Here is a 17,955-nt window from a genome sequence, read left to right on the forward strand (position 1 = left end):
TTTGACTCAGTAGCCTAATCATCATTTGAGAGATGGTTGGTGGTGTCATATAGATGTGCAGTAAGGTTTAGGAATTTTCATTTTTCCCCGGGGGTCAAAAAGGGGTAGAAAATTTAATCACCCCACTTTCAAGAACTTCCCTAATATTTTATGCATAAGCTTTAAACCATGATCATTTTTTGAAAATGATTGGTTTGTTTTGTGTATGTGTAAAATGGTTTCAAATTCTGCATTTTCATATGGATGGCAAAAAGGGTCAGGAAAAAATGGCACTCCCTAACCCAGGGGGTCATGATTTGTACAAACTTGAATCTACAGCCCTTGAGAATGTTACCATATTAATCATGCTCTTGTTGTTCTTGAAAAGAAGAATTTTGAAAATTTGTTTCCTTTTATTCATAAATAAATGTTTGATCCTAAATTGTGACCTGTTTGAGGTCATGATTTGAAAAACTAGAAATATGTCTACAGCCCTTGAGAATGTTACCATATTAATCATGCTCTTGTTGTTCTTGAAAAGAAGTTTGAAAATTTGTTTCCTTTTATTCATAAATAAATGTTTGATCCCAAATTGTGACCTGACTCTAGTGTTTGAGGTCATGATTTGAAAAACTAGAAATATGTCTATAGGACATGAATGTCCCGCCGAATGTACATTACTAATGCTACATGAAAATTTGTATTAGGGTATAAAGTTTAATGAAAATATCTTCAATAGTTTCTTTAGAGTTGAAACTGAAATCTAAATAAATTGGATATAGATCATAAAGGAGGGAGGTCAAGGTCGCCGGAATGTGCAAGGTGAAATTTTTGATGCAGTTGAATAGCTCTCACTTATACATATCAGCATATTATGTTTGACAAAAATATCTTGAATGATTTAATGAAACTGAGCTTAACACTTTTTTGAAGAAAAGAGAGGTCAAAGGAAAGGTTGGGGTCAAAATGTTTTTGCAGTTGAAAAAATTACATCAGTATGAATTTATTATTAACATATGAAGTTTAATAAAAATATCATTAATGGTTTATTTAAAACTTAGATAAACACATATCTTAAAAAGTGAGGTCAAGTTCAAAGGAACATTCAAGGTCAAAATAAATGATGCATTTATATCTCTCAGCAGTATGTATCAGCATAAATTATGAAAGTTTGATAAATCTATCTTGAATTGTTTATTCAAAACTGATCTAGACATTCATTTTAGAAAAGTGAGGTAAAGTTCACAGTAAAGGTCAAGGTGAAAAAGATTAAAGCATTGTATAGCTTACATCAGTATGTATCATCATGTGAAGTTTCATTGCACAGCTTGAATGGTTTCTTTAAAATAAAGCTAAACACTAATTAAAAGAAAAGTTAAGAGAAGGCCAAAGGAAAAGTCATGGTAAAAAAATATTGCTTCAGTTGGATAGTTTACATCAGTATGCATCAACATATGATCTTTAATAATAAAAATATCTAGAAAGTTTCTTTGAGCCCAATGGAAAGACAGACGGAAGGTTGGAGGACGGACATGACAAAAACTATACATGTATTCTTAATCATGGCGTGGCATAAAAAACTTGAATCTACATTATATGAAATTTCCATATCAAGATTATACAAGCAAATTCAAATAATCGTGGTCGTCTGCTTTCTGTGTTTTAGTGATTGGGATGCCATAATTTATGGCAGATTGTGTGTCAAATATGCACCCCTATCATATGTCAATTTTTGAAAAGTAAGTCAAAGGGGGAAAATCATTGCATGCTCGGAATATTTTGTTGCAGGTAATGTACATGTCAAATATGAAAGCCGTACCTCTTTTCAATCAAAAGTTATATATATATATATATAATATAATATTTTTGAAAAGTAGGTTAAATTTCTAGGTCAAAGTCACAGTTTCAAAATTCATTTTATATTTAGAAAAGTCTTTTTTTTTTTTTTTTTTTTTTTACATATAATGTACATGTAAAATTTGAATGCCCTATCTTTTCTCTTTCAAAATTATCAATTGAAAATGTTATTTTTTTGAAAGTAGGTAAAACTTTAAGGTCAAGGTCTCAATTGGGTTAAAAAATCATAGTATATTTAGAAAGTTTTGTCTTAATGTACATGTGAAATTTGAAAGCCCTATCTCTTATTATTTAAAAATTATGACGAAGGTTATATTTATTGTGACAGATGCACATACTGTAAAGAAGATGGGCAGACACACTGACAACGGAAATTGAATGTCCCTCCCTTTACCAAAAAGGGGGGACAATAATGCCCTTGCTGTTCTTGAGAAGAAGATTAATGATGGAAAACATTCTCTGCATATTTCTTAACGCAAATCAATATTGTGTTTTTATGTCATTTGTTTGTTTGTTGTTAAACATCCCTCTCAGGAATTTTTCACTCATATGGAGACACCACCACTTGAAAAATAATGAGGACAAGTCAGATTTGAGGACAACATTCATTTTAGGAGTTTTCATCCATTATGACGCAAAGAGATATTAACTCAATTCTTCCCCTCACCCCTTCCCATATCTCTTTTTAGTCATGTATGCAAACTACTACTTGTTTTTTACATATTAAAAAATGTTAATATTTACAAACAGGTTGACACAAATTCATGAATGAATGTCAAGCAGTCTTATCATTGATGCACATTTTTTTGATTTAATGCAGTCATATTGTGAACATTTCCAGTTCATTAGGAGAGTGGGGGTGACCTCCAGGGGTTCATAACCTTTATACCATTAAATTTACACAACATAATAACACTAGAAACAAAATTATGTATAGTCAAATGGAAAGAGTTTCCTACTATTTAGGAGTCACATGATCATTTGTCATTGCAGGGACAGGGAGTGGATTGAGAGATCAGAATATGCAGGACTATAATATATACTGAAGCAAATAAAATGACTTTGGATGACCTCCACCCTAAAAAACAGACCCCAACATAACTACTTTTTTTGCTTCTCAGGAGATTATGGTTTGAAAATCCCCCTCCCTCCCAGGAAAAAAATTCTGGATCTTGTTACTGAATGTAAGGTCGCTAACGGTGGATAACTCTTCAGAATGTGAAATTCGTCTATTGTAGTATCGGATGACCTTTGATCCTTTAAACTTTAACATAATCATATGCATTTCAGACTATTTTACCCAAATCTATACCAAAACTTGTACTTACCGACTGTCATAGGTCATGTCAACTTTATGAAATATAATCCAATTAAAACAAAAAATGAAATAATTCCTACTGATATAAATGCAATGAAGTGTACACCACACTGCACGTGCAGTGCAATCTAAAAATGTTAATGGTAAAACTAGTACATGTACTTAAGTTGGCTACGTGACGCAAGCCCAATGTGATGCAGGTGTTCAGATACATGTAAAGTACAAGAACAAATTTAAAACAAGCTAACTCGGAGAATTTGTGTCCCCCGTTCAGGGAAAAAGTAAACCAAGCGCAGTTCAAGGGGAGGGGGGAGTCGGATCCCCCTGACTGAATTTGTAGAATTATTTAATGTATACATATATCTACTGAAGCAAATAAAATATGCCAATATGTATATAAGGATTTGATTGCTTATTCTTAATTATGTGTTTTATTATGTGTATAGAAGATTCTTTATATTTGGAATATTTATCACACTGTAATGATGATTTTATGAATTGTACAAGGCAGACCTCATAATTTTTTTCATTTTCGCATGCTGAATACTATCATTTCGGAAAAAAAGAAAATGTATCATCTGAGATTCGAACGCGGGACCTCCCACATGTGAAGCGAGAGACATACCACTACACCATAGAACCGCTTTTAATTGGTGAAAATTATATGCAAAAATGAAGTCACATAGATGTATTTATTACATTTTTACCCGTGAAATACTGTAATTTATGCATTGAATAAAAATGATATCCTGTCACAGTGTGACGAATATCAGAAGTGCGGGAAAACTCTCGATTTTTCTTCCCATATCGAAGATTGTTCTAAAAAAATCTTCCTTGACCTAATATAAGATGGAATAAAGATGGAAATAAATAAATAATTCTGACAGCGAATAAAACTGTCTAGAATTACCAAAAATATGTTGATAAATCCATGTTTACAGTGTTTTCATCTCACTAAGCTATGACGTCTCAACTGCTCAACTATGACGTCATGTAGCATATAACTGTATTACAAAAAGACAGAGGCAAAGGAAAAATCAAATATTTTCTTTAAAAATGTAATAAACAGAAAATTCAATGTTTTGTACTTGAATATGGAATTTATTTCACTCGTAAGACAGGATTTTTTTTATATTTTCACTCGTGCTTCGCACTCGAGAAAATATCAAAAATTCCTGTCCCACTCGTAAAATAAATTCTATATTCAACAACAAAACATTGAATATCCTCTATATATTCACATTCAATATTGTCAAAATTTTACACAATGCATGTTGTCCAGTTTAATAGCCATTCTCTGTAACCACTTGATCTTCGTTGCCATGCATGGTCACCGATTTGATTAAACTTCACCCATGCTTAGTACTTGACAACAGAAACAAATATCAAACAAAATTTCGTTGCTAATTGTCTCGGTTGCTATGGCAGCAGCCGGAAAAGATAAAAAAAATCGAGATTTTCAGCCACTTTAGATCTTGACTGTGGTTAATAAAAACTAGAAAAAGCAAACAAACCAATCTCACAAAAAAGATGACACCTTGATGTCACTTATACTGTAAAGAAACTGTTTAGAATATATCTCTAAGTAAGTGGTAACCAAGGATACATTTGGAATACATTTTAAATGCTGAAATTTGCTGGAAAAAAACTCCATATTCACCAATGGTAGGTGTTCAAGACTGGCAAATATGCATCCTTAGGACCTTCATCACCAAAACCATAAGAAAAATTGGGTATAATAACTACTTTGCAGTGTTACCATGGAAACAAAGAACCAGTGCTTAAATGTGAATTATTTTTCGCTGCATCAAGAATTAAATTGCCATATAATCAAGAAACAAATTAAAGGACTCAGCTTGAAAAGTACTTCTCTGTTAGAACTGAAGTTGAATATCATATATTGATAAAATTTGATGAAGAAAAAAACACTGTTGCTATGGTTACCAAGAAGGGAAAATGTTCGATTTTGTGAACTTTACATCAATATTAAACCCTGTATGCCAACTTCTTGCATCCACCTAGAGACTGAATGATAGTCAAAATTAAAAGTTAAGTTAGCTGTTAATTAATATCAATCATAAAAGTATTGGAAATCTACGTTTAAGGGTACATATCCAAGGAAAGAAAATATTTTTCAGGATTTTAAGCATATATTTTCTGTTTATTTCCATAGCAACGCTCTATTTAAAGAATCTAATCTGAATTTTTTCAAATGGGGAAACTAGGAGCACACCAACATTAAACATTGATCATTAGTTATGAGGAAATGTGCTTTTTTAAAAAGATAGGATCAGATTTAAAAATACAGAGTGTTACTTTGATGGCTCTCTGATGTAAAAAAAAACCTTGGCAACCGTTGCCAACCAAAATGAAATATATTTTGTTCTAGGTATATGTTTCAAGGCTCTTTTTTTTCTATTATTTGGTCATGATTCATCCTATAATTGCCTTTTATTTTGCCTTGTATGACTTTATAAAATTCAATGAATATTTTTTTTTTTTTGAATACTTTGTTACCATAGTAACGTATGTAATAGTTGATTTACCAAACATGTTTATCGCGCATTTGAGACATCTGACCTTCAACTTTTGGAAACAGTCATTACCAATTGTTTGCTTTCCCGCAAAGTTTAATTATGGGGCTCTAAACATGTTAAAAAATGCGAAAAATTTTCGAAATTTAAGACATGTTGCCATGGTAACTATAAAGCATAACAACCAATTTTGCCTGATTTCAGTTAAGGGTATCAATGACTTTTATCATAGAGAGTTTGGAGAAATTTTGAGACTATGCATGCCACAGCTCCTATATAAAATTTCAAATCATTACAGAGAATGGCTCTTAACCTTTATTAAGGTAGGATTCTTCTCCGATTTCTGACTAGATGGAATATTCAAAGTACATTTCTTGATACGTCTTATATATTCAGATGAAAGAGATTTAAAAGACCATATTTTTCTTTCCTCATCACAATTATACAAATTTAAATAGAAATGGTAAACTGCATTTGAAAACTAGCGGGGACTATATTTTTGGCGGAATGGTGGCGTATGAAAATATCTTCTTTTCTGCCTCTCTGAATTATTATAGAACATTGAATTTAGTTATAATTTTTACGCAATCAAAGACTAAACAAAATTTTCAACTGTAAGTTAAATTAATAATAAGGGATTAAAGTTTCAAAATATATCAAATAAATAAGATTTTTCACACATACTAGAACTATGTTGGCTTTTAAATGCTCAAATCTTAGTACAGATTTGAGCTAACAATCCGTAAAAAGTGTTATTTCTCTGTTAGTAAACGATCAAAACTTAGTTTTTGTATCATTTTGTACCTTTTATGACAGCTTTACTATATGTGAAAATTTAAAAAAGTTAAACATAGGAAGCAAATAAAAATAACTAATAAATCCTAAAAATTTAAGAAAAGTAGAGGAAATTCGGATTAGCAAATATCCATTTCATTTAAATTATCCATGTTAATTTAGTAATATCATCTTATAGGCCTTATGTGGTAGTATTTTTTTTATGCAAAAAGAAAAACATTCAATATCTTGAATTACAAGTAGGGATCGCATGATTGGAAACAGTAATTTTTTATTCTTTATGTCTAGAAAAAGGCAATGACCTTGACCTGACCTTGCCTCTAATATTAAACGGTCAAATTTAATCTCACTGATTTCATCACTTAGTGATATTGTCCTCTTGATTCTGTGAAATTTTCATTGATTTTTAAATACAAGAAATGTGAAAAGAATCCTACCTTTAAGATCTAAAATCTTTTTAGACGATTGATTGATTGATTGTATACTTTTTAGCGTCCCTCTCAAGAATATTTCACTGATATGGAGACGTCACCATTGCCGGTGAAGGGCTGCAAATTTGGGCCTATGCTCGACACTTAGGGCCATTGAGCAGGGAGGGATCTTTATCATGCCACACCTGCTGTGACACGGGGCCTCGGTTTATACGGTCTCATCCGAAGGACCGCCTCCATTTAGTCGCCGTCTACGACAAGCAAGGGGGTACTTAGGACCTATTCTAACCCGGATCCCCACGGGACTCTTTTAAGACGAAGAGGAAATTTAAGTATTAAACATAAATTGAAATACTTTGCCAGTTGATGCACCTTGGGTTTTCGGAGAATGTCGACCAAAAAGTAGGTCTTGGTGACCTACTTTTGAATATCTTAAGTATTTTTGGCTTAGTTTCATCAATCTTTCTTAATTAATGCAATTTTAGTCCTCAGAGAATTTCAATTAAAAAGTAGGTCACCTTGACCTACTAATGGTATTTTTATAGCTATATTGAAATATCATCATTCCTAACTAGTTAAGAATCATCAATCATTATCAGTTGATGCATCAAGAGCCTTAGGATACTTAGAGCTCAAGGCTTCAAATAGAAGTGCTAGATTGAAAAATTAATCAAGAGCGATTCAAGGCCCTTGGGCCTCTTCTTTTTTATTATTGCCATTTTATATTACCGTTCACTGTAGCTCAGTCAGTAGAGCGCTCGCTCCGTGATCGGGAGGTCGTGAGTTCGTATCTCGACCGCGACTGACGTAGTCGTTAAAATTGGTAGCAACTGTAACTTCGCATGCGCTCGGCACTTTGAAGTGAAAGTTGCGAGTACTTCGGATGAGACCTTAAAAACCGAGGCCCGTGTCAGCGGCAGACGTTGGCACGATAAAGATCCCTCACTGCTCAATGGCCCTGAGTGCCGAGTAAAGGTCAAAATTTGAAACCCTTCACCGGCATACGGTGACGTCTCCATATTAGTGAAAAATTCTCGAGAGGGACGTTAAACAATATACAATCAATCAATCAATCAATCAATCAATCATTTTATATGTATTTTTTCATAAGAATTATGGAATCAAAAGGAAAGAACATACAAAGAAATTTTAAAATTTGAATTGTCTTTCACAATCCATATGCATATCGTACAATATATAAAAGGAAAATTAAAATAAAAGTGAAAATTATAGAAAAAATGGCAATAATAACATAAAATTGTAAAAGTAATTTGTGCAAAGAATGTGCAAACAAGGGATATCTAAACCTGTCCAGTCTATTGCAAATCAGTGTCACTGATGTTGATACTGACTGTCAGTCTCTCAGACATGCCTGTCCATAAAGCACAAAACCGACTTAGGTAAATGGGCAAGGTTATGTCCCAACATTTCTGGGATTCATGAACCTAGTGAAGGGTAAAGAGAAGACACAGATTCGTCCAACTGAATATTAAAACTAGAGGTACTGTGAGCGATGAGCTCACTAAATGATACCCCCCGCCTCCCATATGGTTATAACTGGTGAAAAAGTACAAGTTTTCCTGTGGCCGGGAAACCCAAAATATGTGTCGGATCAAAAAGTAAAATAGGAGGTGCACAATGGCAATATGTAATAAAGATTCTGTGAAAGTTTCATCAAATTTCATTCAGTGGTATGAGAGGAGTTGCGGATAAGAGATGGGAACCCCAAAGCGTAACAGACGGACGGACGGACAGACGGAAGGACGGACGGACAGACGGACGGACGGACAGACGTACAGACGGACGGAATTAACGATTACTATATACCCTCCCGCTTTTCAAGCGGGGGGTATAAAAAGCGACATGTACAACTATAATGTTTCTACTCCTCAAATGCAATAGTATTTGAGCTCCAGCTTTTATAGTGTCGGAGCCTTTGTCTGGAAATCAATGCACCTAACATTTCAATCAACGGGGAATAACTCATAAGCCGAAGAGAATTTGAATTTTGAAAGGTTAATGTAAACTACACAAACTCTAAAAAAAAATTGAACAAAATCCGTTCCTAAATGTGGAAAATTAAGCTTCATATTTAGCGTCTATATATATATTAATAAATATTGTGATGGTAAATAGTACAGGTTAAGTGAACATTGCTTGACAAATGTCTAATATTGAACTATTAATTAAATTCAACAGAGAGCTGAAATATCTGCTAGTACAGATAATGAAAGTTCAATTTCGAAAACTTAAAATATTAAACAAAAATCATCAATTCTTCTGAAAATTAGAAAACCTCTCCCCCTCCGGGTTACAGGTTAATATTAGCAACAATTTGTGAATATGTGTGAGAGACAGTGAACTTAAGTTATGCTTTAATACTACCGCAATCACTGGTTCCTGTGTTAAAAATGTAAATTCCATTCTAGAAAGTGTGTTCGCATTATGAAATGCATCGGCAGAAAATTTAATAAAATTCATAACTGTGAAGTTATCAATTATTGTCCATTTAAGTACCCAACATGACTTGCGCTCTAAACAGAAAGCATGTTGTTTGATGAAATCGAGGGTACCTACGGCTGAAAATATAGCGGAACATCACTATAATAGTGGTATACCACTATTAAAGCGGAATTTACGTTTCCCCCCAACCTGCTAAATTAAAATAATTCAGAATCCCGTTCTAGACACATATTGCCTGTCTCTAACGTACAAAATGTATATCACGCATAACAGGAAGGAAAGACCAGAGGCCCGTTTGACAGAAGGGAATCATTACCATCTTCACCTGTTTTTAGAAAAAAATTAGCCATGCAACGTCTGTATCTTTTTTATTATACGAGGGTTGTCCGTAAAGTTCGTTGACAACATTGATAATTACTGACAAACATTGACAAGATATTTGAAATTATCATTTTCATTAAATTCCTGTTTCATTTTATAAATATGCAAGTTTTCAACAAAAACAAAGCACGAATAGTTATATTTTTATCAGATACAAAAAAGACAAACACTCATACCCGGAGCACTAAAACAAACATTCTTGACGTTACCGACGTCATAAGCTAAATTTGAGCACTAGTAACTTTTCTCAACATAGTCAGCGTTTAACTCAATACATTTCTTATGTCGTTTTGACCAGTCATAAAAATATGCACAAAATGTTTAGGTTTCATTCATAAAATAATATTTAACAATGCCTGTTTCATATTCTGCAATCATCCAACCACTGTCCGTGTAAAGACGATTTCATTTAGGGAAATACGGCATGATTACATTACGAAATTCAAATTTTGCAGCACTGCAATCTCGGAATAATGTTTTTCTTCACGCATGTCATCCTGTAAACTGTTCATTCCGTCCGAAAATATTATATGCCACTTACATACTAGTGAACGACTTCTTTTCCTATGTTTCCCGATTGTTTACAGAATGTATTCGTCTCTGTAGGTGTTTTTACGATGTCAACGCAGAATTTTTCTCTGTTCACTGCTGCACCTATTCCGAAAAAGTCTCTTTTTTGAACGATTCCGATCCTGTCTTAATAAGTTCTAACGCTGATTGCATCAGCCATTTTGAAACTTTGAACGTTCAGATTTTGCATGTTTGATTTGATGACATCTATCAACCTCATAATGTAAAATTCTTTCAGATTTATCCAGAATTTTTTAAAATACAAATGAAATTGAAAAGTGATAAGTATTTTTTTAATTAAAATTTTGCGTTGCTCCGGGTCTCCATTCCAAGTCTAATTATGAAGCCATAATTTTAATTAAACATTTGAAATTGAATAAATTTTTAAATTATTCAATTCACATTAAGTAAAGGATTATAAATATGCTAATAATAAATATCAATGACACAATTTTTATTAAAGAAAAAGGTATGGTTTTAGCTTTATTGCGCCCTAAAAATGTAATGACATCAAAAAGTTTTGAAACTGGCTTAAATGTTAGTTAAATAAATCACTATGATAATTCAGGAAAGAATATGGCATGAAGGTTTGCCATTCTGCAAATATGACGTCATTAATGTGAAGCATTTCTCTATTTTCAACAGAAAAAGCCTCAAAATGGCACATTTCAAGGGTGATTTTCATTTAGAAAAACAGTGTCCACAGCCGTCGCTCACGTTAATTTTTTGATATTGTGTGCAAAATTCAATAACAAATCATATATCTTAAGATCTTCGTGGGCGATGCATGTGGACAATGTTATCTGAAAGAAAATTCCACTAAAAATTGGTGTCTTCTGCAACTTTTGAGGAAAATACGGGAAAATGCACATGTTTATGACGTCATAATAAGCATTTAAAAACACATGTGAGAAAAATGACTTGTATGATTTTTCAGCATTGAATTTCAATTTTTTAAAAAGCATTGAGTTTTCAACTTTTATACCAGTTTCATTTTTTAGAAAATCACAGGGCAAAATTTGTATGGAAACCATACCTTCTTTTTGTCTTGTCCACGAACTTTACGGACAACCCTCATAGATGTCCTTGTTATTATAATTATTAACTACGTCTTTTAAACTTTGTAAATTGACTTATTTATAGTCCTATATTTTCATTAATTTGTACATTACATCTGATTATTAAATTAAAATAATGAGCTTATCATTTTCATGTACAGTGTATCTATGTTCCATTGTACCATTTTATGTATATTATTTGAATTGTAGAATTCCCAGGGGAAGAATAGTACTCTGTACTAATCGGGTTATCTTCTTTAAATAAATCATTATTATAAGACTTACATCAGAGAAAAGGGCCCTTATCTTTTCACAATGCTCATCAGAAAACGACGTCAAAGTCGCGGTATTGTAAACACGAAAGTAATTTTTGTCGACTGAGTTTGAACGTGAACAAAAAAATAAATTGGATATCAAAGTGATGCAAAAATTCTATATGTATTTTATGCATACTTTTTTAAAATATAAAATATTATAACTATTTAGTACGTGAATTTATTCATAATTCTGTTTAAAGTATTTAAATAAATGTTGATATTCGCGACATTGGATATGCACATTGCTAGAAACAGCGATTTAAACAATGTCTATGCCTGACTTAATTAAAGATGCTGCATATTTGTTTTCCGAGCAATATAGAAACCTCTACTGATAAAAAGCCGCTTAATGTTACTAATATTATTAAGCGTTGCAATTTTATAAATTATTGCATTAATAGCTGACATTTTCAACCACTAATGCTAAATCACCGCTTAATGATATAATTATATCATTAAGCAATGATATAATTGATTTATTAAGCGTCAAAAATGTAGAGCAAAGTTAACACTACTGATGCTTAATGAAACAAGCAAATTTTGACATAATCGACGGTTAATGATACACATTTATCATTAAGCATTGCAGATGCAACCTCTAATGATATAAAAGTTAGAAATGGCTTGCAATATCAAAGAGAATTCTGAGAGAAATTCACCCCCACCTCCCAATCCGGATCTTGTTTTTGTGTTAATATGAGATTTTTTAATTATGTTTTTCTTCTATATTGTTCATTTTTAACAGATCTTTACTGGTGAGATTTTTTATCAGCATCCCTCCCCCATCTGGTAAAATTGGATACTTTATATACATTTTAAATCTAGTGAATTTTCTTGTAATTTTCATCGTTTTTGGCATATCTAATGTATTTTCAAAATAAAATCTACAGTTTAAATCCTTCGATTATGTTTAGAAAGTATAGTTTTGGAAAGTATAAGTAATAATTATAATTTACTGATGAGAAACGAGTTTGAATTTAGATAAATAAATGTGCTCTCGGGACAAGATCGTAAAATGATGTTAATTTTACACAGAGTTCCACTTTTTTGTTGTTTTGAATTTGACAATTTATATTGTTTACTAAGATTTATATACAAATCTTTTCTGTTGTTTTGTTACTCAGATCTTCTCGCTACTGAATGGTGAAAATTTATCCACAAATGCCCCTATAGCTTACTGATATTCTATATCTATTTGTCCTCTTTTTAACTGTTATAATATCATATATTACTTTCAAGTAAATTACTTGAATCTGATTCGTCGAGAAACATTTGTTAAAAAAATAATACTACCCGCTGAATAATGGAGCCACGCCCTCCTGCAATTTCAATATACCTAAAGAACTGAGAAAACCATCTTCCTTGCGGATAACTTTACTGTGCGGACACATTGACTCCGTAATCAAAATTATGCCTGAACTTTCACTTAATAATGTTTTTTTTTCTAATAATATAATTTAAAAGATAACGGCAAAAGAAGACATACTAATTAGATGTATGCTGTTTTTAATATCATTAAAAGACTTCAGGTAAGCCTGATTACGCTGCATTTCATTTCCGGATGTGCACTGCAATTTTTGAACTTGTTACATGTTGAAAATGTTACAATTTATCGTATATATTAGCCGCACTAAGTCCAATGAAGAGTTTTATTCACCTATATAAGGGTCCCCTGAATACTAAGCCATTTTCATTATAACACAACTTACAATTACGAATATAGTTTCAGGATTGATTACAATTCTTTCTTCTGAATTTTTTATCGAAGAAAACCACTTGTGAAATACCCCCCCCCCCCATCTCTTTTTTTAGCTCACCTGAGCCAAAGGCTCAAGTGAGCTTTTCTGATCAAAATTTGTCCGTTGTCTGTCGTTGTCGTCGTCGTCGTCGTCGTCGTAGTCGTTGTAAACTTTTCACATTTTCATCTTCTTCTCAAGAACCACTGGGTCAATTTCAACCAAACTTGGCACAAAGTATCCTTGGGTAAAGGGAATTCAAGTTTGTTCAAATGAAGGGCCACACCCTTCCCCAAGGAGAGATAATCATGAATTTGTTAAAGATTAATGGCATTTTTTTAAAAAAAATTCTTCTCCAGAACCGCTGGGCCAGGAAAGATGAAACTCATGTGGAAGCATCCTCAGGTAGTGTAGATTCAAGTTTGTTCAAATCATGACCCCCGGAGCAAGGGTGGGGCGAAAATGGCCGATCCAAGTTTTTCATAGGAATATATAGGAAAAATCTTTGGAAATCTGCTTCTCCAGAACCACTGGGCCAGGAAAGATGAAACTCATGTGGAATCATCCTCAGGTAGTGTAGATTCAAGTTTGTTCAAATCATGACCCCTGGGGCAAGGGTGGGGCCAAAATGGCCGACCAAAGTTTTTCATAGGAATATATAAGAAAAATCTTTAAAAATCTTCTTCTCCAGAACCACTGGGCCAGGAAAGATGAAACTCATGTGGAATCTTCCTCAGGTAGTGTAGATTCAAGTTTATTCAAATTATGACCCCCGGGGCAAGGGTGGGGCCAAAATGGCCGACCCAAGTTTTAATAATAATAATAATAATAATAATAATACTTTATTTAAAGAGGGCGACTCAATTAGTGCGAGCACTATTCTTCCTTGAGGCCCTCTATAAAAACCGGGGCAAGGGTTAAATAGGAATATATAGGAAAAATCTTTAAAAAACTTCTTCTCCAGAACCACTGGGCCAGGAAAGATGAAACTCATGTGGAATCATCCTCAGGTTGTTTAGATTCAAGTTTATTCAAATCATGACCCCCGGCCCTGAGAATAGGGTGGGGCCAAAATGGCCGACCCAAGTTTTACATAGGGATATATAGGGAAACCTTTTAAAATCTTCTTTACAAGTACTTCAAAGCTATGATTAGTGATACCCGGGGTATTTATATGGAATCATCCTCAGGTAGTGTAGATTCTAGTTTGTTCAAAAGATGAACGCCTGGAAGGGGGGGGGGGGGGAGTAAATTCAAGCCCGATGTGTCAGGTGAGCGCTGTGGCCCCTGGGCCTCTTGTTTAATTTTGGATCCGCCACGTAACTATAGATTATAAAATTCTATACATAATTCATCTCATTTGTTACTAAACTGCACCAATGATATCTTTACATTTGAATTTTTCTTATATACATCTCATTCAACAGCTTTCCATCATCGCAAAAGATAAACCGTTCTGTATCATTGATATTTTGTTTTTTTTTGTACAGGATGTACTCATTTGCATCAGAATTGCCCATGCATGTAAAGTGGCCTGTATCGAAATTATTATAAGGTTCAATTCAAAGGATAACACGTATATATTTCGCAAATTCTATGGTCAATATAATGCATTTGTCAGGAAAAACAATCTATCATAAATTAAATGTAATAATTCCAATGCCGTCTCATTTTTATCAAATTAAATGTTATGCTTTTACGAGGGGCATTTCAAAAGTTCTTGCAACTGTTTAATAAAAAAATAACCATTTTACGGAAATTGGTGTGTTTGATATCATTGGAAAGATAAAAAAAAAAAATATATACATATATTGTGACGTCACATTTTAAGTTTTAGGACGTAATAACTCCGAAAATGACGTCAAAGAGAAAGAGTAGGGCTATGATACTGATTATCAGCAATTGTATTAGTCATTGTATGATTTGTTTACGAGCACGGTATATGTCCGGTTATACTATCATAGACATTCATTTAAGATTTTTATTGACATGATACGGCTGGATTTTCGGTCTTTTAACAAGCTCTCCACTGTTTGAAATACAAACTGTAAAACATGTCCTGTATTAAAATAAGAGGCCCATGGACCTTATAGGTCACCTATTTACCATGCAACAACTTTCCAACAATTGAAACTGATTCATGTTTCAAATCAAATGCCATGAAATTCACAATTTTGAAAGAGGCACCATTGCTTATCATTATTATACACTCAGCATGCTTACTTTGGTTACTTAATACCCAGGGGTATCTCAGAGTACCAAAGAGAAAATGCTTTCTCTTTGGAACCACTGACCCTGAGGCCACATCTTCAAAATTTTGTAAATTTTTATAATTTTTTTCATCATATTGTTGATTAATATCAAAGTGCAGATTTCAATGCATTAAATTATTTTCAGACTATGTACCCCCCCTCCCCCCCCTCCCAAGTACATTTGTCTCTGGGGCCAGGGAATTAACCATTTTTGGAAGAAGCAGCTTTCTTCTTCATAAATATATACTAAGATCATTGGCATACAGTAATACCCAGGAAACACGTAAAATATGTTAAAAGGATTAATTCATGCATTTTCAATATATAGATATATAGATACACGGCCGGAATTGAACCCTTGTCTCCTGCGTGAGTGTCCGCGACCTTATCAATTATGCTACGACTTCTTGTTGTTTTTTAAGGATTTAAAATCAATCAAATTGTAGAAATCGATCGAACGATCGATTCACCTGGTGTATCGAGGAGCTGCGATGTGTATATCTTGTATATCTATTGTATATTCTATGTTAGTTGCGCGGATTCTGGGGACAGACTGATTAATTAATTACACAACTCCTATCGGGATGATGACAATTATCAGCGACGGGCACCTGTTCCTGTGACAGAGATTCGAGATAGATGTAAATTCTCTATCTAGAAACTTAGTAGAATAATTTTACAACAATTGATGACAATTATCAGCGACGGGGACCTGTTCCTGTACAGAGATTCGAGATAGATTCGAGATAGATGTAAATTCTCTATCTAGAAACTTAGTAGAATAATTTTACAACAATATCATTTAAAAAAGCATTAATCTACAATATTTTTTTTTCAACAAAAGGCATGTATAAATAATTTTTTTCTATCCATGTAAAATGATTTTAAAATTTTAAAAGGATGTCTTTCGAAAGCTAACATATCCTGGCGGTTTAGACAATTAAGAAACGAAATTAATAAAAAGTAGTAAATAGTATAAATTCAAATCTACTTATTTCCATGAAAAATACACGTATAAGCACTATAGAATGTGTTATACGGCATTTATTTAAATTTTGATTCAATTATCATTTTATTTATCACTTCAAAACTTTTTGTTTTCTACAACAAATTAGAAAATTATAAATCATTTTGAATTAGTATCATTTTTTTTTTTTATAGAATTGTAATAATTATTTAGAAACATTTTTACGTACCACAATTTAATAACCATGAGAATGAAAAACACAATTAAGATTGAATAATAAATCTTTATTCAAAATATGGCTTCATTGTTAAGGAAAAATATCTGATTATAAATTAATAAGCCAGTGAAAAAAATCGCTACATTGAGACTAGAATATCACTGAAAGAATGCAGAATGGTCACTGAAAGTCGACGGAAAGGTCCCACAAATCTGATTAAAACACTTGACGAATTTATGCCATTAAACTCTCTAACACGATCACCTATTTTTCTTTGTCAACTTTGTCATTTTCTCACAGTTAGGTCTCTAACTTAGGTTAACGAATTTTAACGTTTTCCCGACTCATGACATAAAGTAGTGAGTTTGGGGTGGCCGTGGATGCTTCTCCATGACCCCTGATCCCATTTCTGGTGTTTTAAAGGTAACTATGTGTTTCCTTTGCTTGCGATTTGTATTGTTTCAATGGACTTCTAGGCCTCATTACTGTTCGTTGTCTCCAGATTTGAAATAAAATATAAAACATTCAAGTGCTTATGAAAACAAGGATCCTATAATCAGCGTTGAGAATGATGGTAATAAGTAAATGAAAAATCATAAAAGAGGGTATATTATATTCTTTTTTGAAAATGTTCCCGTCAAGATACAATAAATCAAGCACTGGTGTGTGAATATTAATGAGTGTGAAATAGTCTCCGTTTTACTGTAAAATGTGCTTAAATGCCTATAATGTAAAGATTGTTATATATTCTCATTATATTTGTCAGCAGGGTTATATGATAAGTAATACTTTTGGTCAAAAGTTTAAAATAAAATGATAAAAATGAAGAAGTCCCGACTTTGACAGTCTTTAACCCCTGTCCCCTTTTGACACCTTCCACGTATGTGAGGGTGAGTGTGTGTGAGAAAGACAGGGGGTGTGTGAGGGAGGGTGTATGTGTGTGAGAGAGAGGGTGTGAGGTTGTGTGTGTGTGTGTGATAATCAAAAAATCAATAATCAAAATACCCGAATTATCATTTTACATACCGCTTTGTATCTTTACAAGTTATTCCCATGTTTTGATCTCATTAGCTGATTAAG

Source organism: Saccostrea cucullata, unplaced genomic scaffold (assembly GCF_032062105.1).
Source record: "Saccostrea cucullata isolate Sc308-1 unplaced genomic scaffold, CSIRO_AGI_Scuc_v1 ctg1298, whole genome shotgun sequence".
NCBI classification, from domain to species: Eukaryota; Metazoa; Mollusca; class Bivalvia; order Ostreida; family Ostreidae; genus Saccostrea; species Saccostrea cuccullata.